General features: G+C 33.7%; 1 non-coding gene across 1 annotated transcript; it reads right to left on the bottom strand.

Moving 5' to 3' along the window:
• Positions 1-7,946: 7,946 nt before the first annotated feature.
• Positions 7,947-8,053, bottom strand: LOC131181925 (small nucleolar RNA R71). Its single transcript, XR_009150397.1, has one exon. It is a non-coding gene; the product is annotated as a small nucleolar RNA R71 (small nucleolar RNA).
• Between the last annotated feature and the right edge of the window lie 1,119 nt (positions 8,054-9,172).

Genomic DNA, 9,172 nt, shown 5'->3' with positions numbered 1-9,172 from the left:
TTTACTCTTGTCAATGTTTTGTCATAAATCATATCAGTGGATATAATTTTTAGACCTGAGATAGCACAGTTATCTTGTATATAGGTAGTTTGAGTTTGATACTGCTTTCATACTTGTACTATGTATGGGTATATGGGCATATGTTGGCTCCTACTAGTTATATATGGAGGTAGGTGTTGATCAAGATGGAATTTGTTCCTCTAAGTAAATAGAGATAAAATCCTATGTGCATTTAATTGTTCTTGATGTTTCAAGTTCCTGGCCAGGACAGATAGATTTAATTAGAAAAGAGTTTCTGATGAGAAAACCTTTTTAATCAAGAACTGGAATTAAAAGAGAACATAATATTCATAGCTAATGGAGTTTTACATAAACCATGACTCCAGCTTGAGTTGAGATTTTGTAACAGAGAGATTCTAGTGCATGGTAACATATGATTATGGGTTCATTTAAGGTAAACCTTATTACTAATTGGGTGGCCATGGCTTGCTATGCTAGGTGTTAACCATGGTCTATGAGGTGCATAAAATGATTTAGAGAAATCATTTATGGTAAAAAAGAGTTCTGATGATATTAAGAGTTGATATCATGTCTCATTGCCAATTAGTGATGAGCCTAGTAAGTCACATACATACACAAGTAATCACCTAATTAAATATGATTTAATTAATTAATTAATTAATTAAAGGGTTTAATTGATTAATTAAACAAGTTTGGTTTGCAATTAGATTGCAAAGTTCCTAGCATGACTTGAAACCAAATTTAGGTTATTGGATGTATAGTATAAGTTAAATTTATATTTAAAGTGTTTAAATATGAATTTAATTAATGAGAAATTAATTAATAAAGATTAATTAATTAATTTATATTTGATATAAATTTATTAGAAGAAGAGAAATAATTATTTTGGGTTGAGAACTCAAAATTAAGACACAGGGGCATTTTGGTCATTTCACAAGGTAACATGTGGCACCATGAGATGGTGACACATGGCATTTCACATAAGCTTGCCAAATGTCTTTTAATCTTGTAAGATGATTAAAATTAAGATTAAATATAGGTTTGACACTTGGCACAATGTGATTGGGTCAGTTAAACCTAGAACCAATCAGAGGGTGACATGCGGCAAGGGTTTAATGTGTTAACCTAGCTATTTAAGTGTTGTTATGAGGAAGAAAAATATAACCAGCAGCCTCTTTCTTTGGTGCCACCCCCCAAGAAGGTTTCTCTCTTTTTCATCTTCTTCTCTCATCTTTCCAAGAGATTAACAAACAATCTCTTGAATTAAAAGCACTGAAAATTGTTTCTAGTGTCCTGTTTACATCTTTAATCTCTTAAAAGGTAGAACTTGTTTTTCTAAATAATAGAAAGAGCTTTAGAAGCTATTCAAGGGCTGCCATAGGTGTTCTTGGTGTGGACAAGCTAGAGGGACAACATCTAGTGTCTTGAAGACGCATTTCAAAGGCGCAAATACACTGCAGTGCATCAAGAGGTTAGTGTGTTTGTTCTTAATTTAATCTAGGGTTCTAAAATTAATCTGATTAAATTTAAAATCTTAAATGGAAAATACAGATTCAAAAACATATTAAAAGAGTTTTAATATGTTTTTTATCATTGAAATCAAATAGATAAAAATAAATCTTGTATAATGCATGTGACCCTAGGTGAAAATTTTTGAATTCAATGGTATAAACTTGTGTTTTTACGCTTTCGTTCCTTCATTAAGTATGGAGGAAAGTTGAAGAAATCAAGCCTTGGAAGATTTAGTTGGCCGAAATTTGCTTAAGACTTTGCTTATGATGTTGCTCAGGGTATGTCATATTGCTTAACCTTCAGTCTGGGCAAGCCACAAGTCAAGCACAGCTTAAATCCAATACATTCAAGCTTTCATACTAAAACCTGTCGAGATTTGCTTAGGGTTTTGCTTGAGATCCTGCTTAGGGTAAGTGGCAGTGCTTAAAGTGCAACACAGGTCAAGTTGGAAGTCAAGCATGAGCAGAAAAACTCCTTTTATCCTACACCTGCTAAGACTTGCTGAGGGTCTGCTTAACCTTAAGCAGGCAGTGCATGCAGAGGCTGAAAATTGCTGAAGATCCTGCTTAGGGTAAGCAGTACCCTAAGCAGAATGCCCAGAACGTGGATAACTCTGCTGACATGGATATTTTTACACCTCATTTCTTATCCACTCCTTGACTCATATATTTTTAGGGCAACTTTTGGGACCATATAAAAGCATCATTTTCTAGTTTTTGCCACAAGAAGGAAGGAGAGGAAACAATAAGAGAAAAAGAAAAGAAAAATTACAAATATAGAAGGGAAAAGGGCACCATCAATTCTGCAGAAGAGGAGTTGCTGCAGCCATTTCTGGAAACTCCAAAACTCAGAGTTTTTGGTTCCTCTATTTGGGATTTTTCTATTTTTAGTCCTCTTATCATGTTTTTCTTTATTTTTCCATTAATTTCTCTTGTAAGTACAAACATGAGTGAGTAAACTCTCTGGATTTTAGAGTTGGGAAATATGTTTTATATTAATTTGTGAATTTGGACTGGTTATTTCCATATTTTATATAAATATGAGTTTTGATTCCTTCCTTGTGTGCTTGATTTACTTGCCTAATATTGGTACCCATTGGGTATTGTGTTAAATTTTGATTGAAGGACGAAAAGGTGAAGGTCATTGATAGATAATCAAGGATTGGAACTTAAAATTACCTAGATTTAGAAATAAACTAGGGTTTTAAGAGGAATTAATGATTGGTTACAAAACTTAATGGGTTTTAAAGTAATAAAACATCATACGAAAGTAGGTTTGGTTATTTTAGAATACACTATGGTTTACTTGAAAAAGATATCAAAGGAATTAAGAATCAATCACCTTCAAACTCTGTTTTCCCTTAAAATTGGAATACCTAAGACAAATCCCAATTAATTTATGCATAAACCCTCAACTCTGGAATCAATTTTATCATAATTAGACTTTGATTTAAATTACCAGTTATTAATTTAGTTCAATTCCACCTAGATTTAGAATTTATTTACTTGCTATGTAACACCCCTATGTTCGGTAGTGCGTTCTACTGTTCCAGTGACCAGTGTTGTCCGGACAGTTAGGATGCCTAAAACTACACTTCGATATGAGTGAGGAGACATAAAATAATGAAATACAAGAAAAGAAAATACAAGAAAAATAAAGGAAAAATAATTGCAAAGAAATGTAACCAAGTTAAGCGAGCCGAGAACCCTAGTGATGGGTGACCGCACCGGGAAATCGTAGCGTGGATCGTTAACTAGCCCTGGACCACGGGGAACCCTGGAAAATATTTTTAGGACTTAAATAGACCCCTATTGAAGTATAAATGCCATTAGAAACATCAAAGAAAAATTAATTAATTAGTACAAAGAAAAGTGAGAAATTGAAAAACGGACAAAACCCGGTGTTACCGAAAAATCGAGAATGCAACACGAACAGGAGCATTGTGGTCATTTGACACCCCGAGTTGTCTTTTGACCTAAATTTTCATTAAAAATACATGATATTACACTTGGAAAATATAATGAAAAATAAAATTAGTGGAACATAATGTAAATAGCAAAAATGGGGAGTTAATTGTGGGAATAAGGAAAGTTAAGGTTAAACTAATATTAAATAATGGTTAGTGCTCCACTAACTTAGAATTGTGAGACACTTAAGAGCTAAAATGGGCAGAAATGAGTTCATCTTCAACCTCCTCTCAAACCAGCCGAATTTATCCTCCATGGGACTCCATGGCCACACCTTGAAGTCCTCCATGCATCCATGATCCAAGCTTCTAATGGTTAGGGTTTCTTCATTACAAGTGATCACCATACCTTGGGCAGTAGATAGGCAGCAAGAAGACCAAGTTTTGGAGAGGTTTTGAAGAATTTCCAAAGTGGTAAGTTTGTATTTTTGGGTTATTGCTTCATTAAAGTTTGTAAGGATGTTATGGGTGTTTGATTTATGGAGAGATTTTTGAGGTTTGATGTTGAATGGGGAAGTGTACTTTTGGCAGCTATGGAAACACTTTGAAGGCAGTTTATTTTTGCTTGTAAATGGTGAATTAAATGATTGATTAAATGTATATTGTGTAGGAAATTGTTTGGGTGATGTATACTTAGTATATGTAAATGTGAATTGAAATTTGAAGCTTGGAAATTAATGGAATGTAAAGGTACCATTGTGGTAGGTTGTTAACTTTTGAAGAATGCTGGAATTCATGCTTGGTTTATGGTATATTAATGTTAAATTGTGTTGGATGTTATGGCAGTTTGAGTGTATATATGATGGTGTGAAGTTGGACATGAAAAAAGTGTTATGGTTAGGTGATTGAATTGTTGTAAATTTGGTTTGAAAAATTCTGCACTTTATGGTGTATGTTGAATGTAATTGTAAGCTGCCAAAATGACCTATAATATGTTGTGAACTATGTTTAGGTTATGGTACAAACCAGAATTGGCTTGAATGTTGAGTTTGGTAAGTGTTAAAAGTGGTCTTTGATGTGCATAAAGGAAATGTAATAAGGCAGTTTGGGTTTTGGGCTTAGAACCTTAAGTGTGTGGCTCCAATTGGTATGAAACCAATTGGAGGTGAAACTAGGCACAAAATTTCCAACTTTCATGAAGGAAGCTTGCCAAAATTCTGCTTGCAAGGTAGCTTGAAAAATGACCAAATCCGAAATAAGTGCAAATAAGGCCTGAAAATTTACCAATTGGGCAGCAGTTAGTGTTTACGCTATAACTCACTCAAAACAGGTCCAATTGATGTGAAATTTTAACCATGAATAGTTAAGACCCATATCTACAAGTCTTATGAAGACACCAAAGCCCATAAATGACCATAAGCAAGTCAAACAGCTTGCACAATTTCGGGTCCAAAAACTGGCCGAACCAAAATTGACCTAAAATGACCTAAAGTGACCAATTTTGATGCAATTTGACCAGCAATAGTAAAATGACCATAACTTGGTCTACATAACTCAGAATGACCTGAAATTTTGCCCTGTGTGCAATAAGACATAGATCTAAAAGTTTGTAGTTTTGACCAAAACCTGAAAATCGAGGGAACTAGGTCGTCCGGCTAGGTCAAACTAGTATCCCGGAATCCAGCAAATTGCAAGAAAATGCAGTATACACAGAACTGAAATTGGTAACATGTACCAACCCTAAAAGACTATCGAATGTGACATGTTAGTAACATTAAAACCTAATTTACCTAGAATGCATCGAGGGTCGATATTAGGTTGATTAAGCAAATAATAGCATTCAGTGAATTACTTATCAAGCATTATCGTTAGAGACAGTTTAATTTAGTACTGAAACACTTTAAATTGTGTTTCTCAGTTAGCAAAGACTCAGGGAAGGGGAAGGAAACACTGAGTCAGAGCTAAGAGACAGTTATCAGAGGTTTGTGCACAACTAGTTTTTAACTAATTTTATTTGAATATTTCATATGATTAAATGACATATTTTTCTTATGTATTATGTTTAACAAGCATTGGATTTAATTCAATGATTATTGAAATTGTTATAGTATGTATGAATTTAGCTTTGTGAAATGGTATTTCCACAAGTTTAAGCATTGTTATGGATTGAATAAATTATGTTTTGGAAAATTGTGATAGAAAATGTTTTGAATTGTGATGGTAATTTTCATGGAAAAATGCAAATTTATGATTTGAATTGTGATGAGCATAAAAATTATTAGATATTGGAATTGACTTTGAATCGAATTGTATTGTGATTTATGCTCACTGAAAGGATTGTGATATTGTTTTATATCTGACTATAGATGCTTGACTAGGTTATTACCTGTCTCTCTCATTTGTTGAGAAGACAATGGAGTTAGTTGTGTTTTGATTACCATGGTACGTGCACAGACTTAGATTTTCCTCTGATTTGAGATTAGATCTAAGTTTATTTTATCGATATGGCCCTTGCGGAAGATTCATTATTGTGATGGTACTGTGCATAATGATTCGACCTCCCCGACCATAGGGAATTAGAATCTGATTCGACCTCCTCGACCATAGGGAGTTAGAATCACATCGAATATGGCCCTTTGGGATTAGTCTTGCATAGTTAGTGAGATAAAGAATGATTTTTAAGATGCAGCATGGTTTTTGAGATACAGAATGGCTTTTGAATGGTAAAGAATTGTGATTTCAATTATGATTTATGTATACTTGATTTTGTTGGAATTACCTAAATGGTTAGTTATGATTTGATAAATTGAATTTCATGATCGAAGTCATTTTATATAAATGATTTACATTATTGGCAATGAATATTTTGAGTTTTGGAATTTGATGAGTATTCAGATTTCAAAATTATTTACTGTAAATTTTATCAATGTATATTGTACTATGTTTTAAATTATAGTTGTGCACCACTGAGTTCACCACTCAGCGATAGCTTTGTATGTTATCGCAGGTAAGAAGAGCATAGAGCAGTGAGTAACTTTTCTTTGAAGACACTTTCAGATCAGCTCCAGGTATATTATAGGTACACCCATGTACATAGGTTTTGATGTATGCATGTAATAATATGTATGTAAATTATTTGAGCAGTTGTATAAAAACTCTTGTAAAATATTTTGGTATGTAATTAAATGTAAATTATTGTAAATATAAATTTGAGATTTCATTTACTTGAATAGTTTTGTATTATAAATTTTGAGTCTTGTAATCAATGAAATGTTTCTTTATGATGAGATTAGTTTGAAAATGAATTGATTGTTTATTGAGAATTGAATTGTGAATTGAAATGAAGTTATTGAAGTTGTATTTGAGAAAACATATTGGGAGCATTTTCTTTTGCAGGATTGAAGAATTGTTTTCTCAAAATACAGCCGGCACTTTGCCAAAATTTTGAAAAAAATTTTATAACACCAGATTTTAATCGATGATTTAAATTTCACGAAAATCGTTTTAAAATCCCTTGTAGTATATCTAATGGGTTATTGGTAGGCGAAGTACGGTAATTCATTAGGTGTACTACGGGATCATGTTACATCTTATAGGGGAGTAGGGTGTGACATGCTATTTACCCATTCTAATTAGATTTATCAATTTACTTTGTTCATTTACATTCACCATTTATTCATCAATCATAAGTCCAAATAATCGGTGCATTCATAGTTTGGTACTCAAACAGCAAATCTTCGTGGGAACGATACTTGACTTATAACTTTATTACTTGGTACGACTCATATACTTGCGGATTCACCCATCAATTTTTTGACGCCATTGCCAGGGATTTGATTTTTATTTGATATTGAATGATTGTTTGTTTGGTTAATTTAGGCATTTTATTTTATTTTTAACTTCTTTTACTATTTTACTTTGAGAATTTGTTTATTTTGTTTTTCTGGTACTTTTTTTTATGAGAAGGACAAAAAGTGAAGAAATCAATTTATTCTTTGATCCAGAAATAGAAAAGATAGCAAGAGCTTTAAGAGCAGAAGCTAAGAGGAGAAAAGCTAAATTTAAAGCTCAACAACAATAAGAAAGAGCACAAGAGCAAGAGCAAGAACAACTACAAGAAGAGATAGCCAACAACAATGACAACCGTTTTGTGAAGGATCATGCCTATCCTAACATTGGGGATTTCATGCCAAGTATCACAAGACCAAGAGTAGAAGCTAATAATTTTGAACTGAAGCCTGCACTGTGTCAAATGGTACAACAATCACAATTTGGGGGAAATCCAAGTGAAAGTCCACATGTTCATCTATCACACTTTCTTGAGATTAGTGATATGTTAAAGATAAATGGAGTTTCTGATGATGCAATTCGACTCAGATTATTTCCTTTTTCTTTGAAGGACCGAGCTAAAGAGTGGTTACATTCTTTGCCACTGGGTTATATCACAACATGGGATGAACTTTCTCAAGCATTTTTAGCTTAATATTTTCCACCAAGCAAGACAGCTAAGCTAAGAAATGAGCTGACTTCTTTCAAACCTAAAGATGATGAGAGCTTATATGAAGTATTGGAGAGGTACAAGGATTTGCAAAGGAGATGTCCACACCATGGGATTCCTAAGTGGATGCTTGTTCAACACTTTTACAATAGAGTTTCACCAGCTATTAGAAGTACAATTGATGCATCTTTTGGAGGTGATCTTATGAAGAAATCTGAAGATAAAGCTTTTTCTGCTCTAGATAAAATTGCTTATAACAACTACCAGTGGAGTTGTGAGAGGAATGAGATCAAGAAACCAGCTGATATGTTTGAGCTTGATGCCATGAATATGATTAATGTTAAGTTTGATGCTTTGACAAGGAAGATGGACAAGCTAGGCATGAAAGTAGATTCTTCAGTTGGAGGTTCAAGTAATTCAGTAGATGTTGGAGCTGTAAATATCAATTGTGAAATTGATTTTCCTACATTTGGTCAAGATTTTTCAAATGAGCAAGTGGATTATGTGGGGAACTACAATCAAAGACTAAGTGGTAACCCATTTTCTACAACTTATGATCCAACATGGAGAAATCACCCTAATTTCTCATGGGGTGGTAAACAAGGACAACACCAGAATTTTTAGCAACCTTATGGATATCAACAACATCAGAACTTTCAGCAGAATAGAGGTCCTCCTCCTGGAATTCCTAAACCTCAAAATGCACCTCCTCCATCACAACCACAGCAACCTCCACCACAACAAGCACAACCAGACAAGACAGCTAGATTGGAGGCCATGAATGAAACTCATTAGTAAGCCATCAAAGTCAACAAGAAATGATTTCTCAATCAGCATCTAAAGTGGATCAAATGGCAACACACAATAAGATGTTGGAGAACCAAATAGCTCAACAAGCTAGCTCTTCAAATAGTAAAGCATTTGGGAAGCTTTCTAGCCAACCTGAAAATTTAAGAGAGCATTGCAAGGCTATTACATTGAGAAGCTAGAAAATATTGGATAGTGGAGATAAAAAGATTGAAGAGAAAATTAAAGAAGAGAAAAATAGAGAAGGAGATGAAAAAGCTAAAGTAGAGGTTAGAGAAGAAATTGAGAAAGAGAGTTCAGTTGAAGAAAAAGGAAATAAAGAGAGAGAGAGAGTGAAGAGGAGGAACCTAAATATGTAGCACCTAAAGCCTACACGCCACCTTTACCGTTCCCACAAAGGTTCTAGAAAGCAAAGTTGGATAAATAAT

This window comes from Hevea brasiliensis, chromosome 7, assembly GCF_030052815.1.
Source record: "Hevea brasiliensis isolate MT/VB/25A 57/8 chromosome 7, ASM3005281v1, whole genome shotgun sequence".
Lineage (NCBI taxonomy): Eukaryota > Viridiplantae > Streptophyta > Magnoliopsida > Malpighiales > Euphorbiaceae > Hevea > Hevea brasiliensis.
Note: the sequence above shows the minus strand (reverse complement) of the source record. Positions and strands in the feature narration are given on the sequence as shown.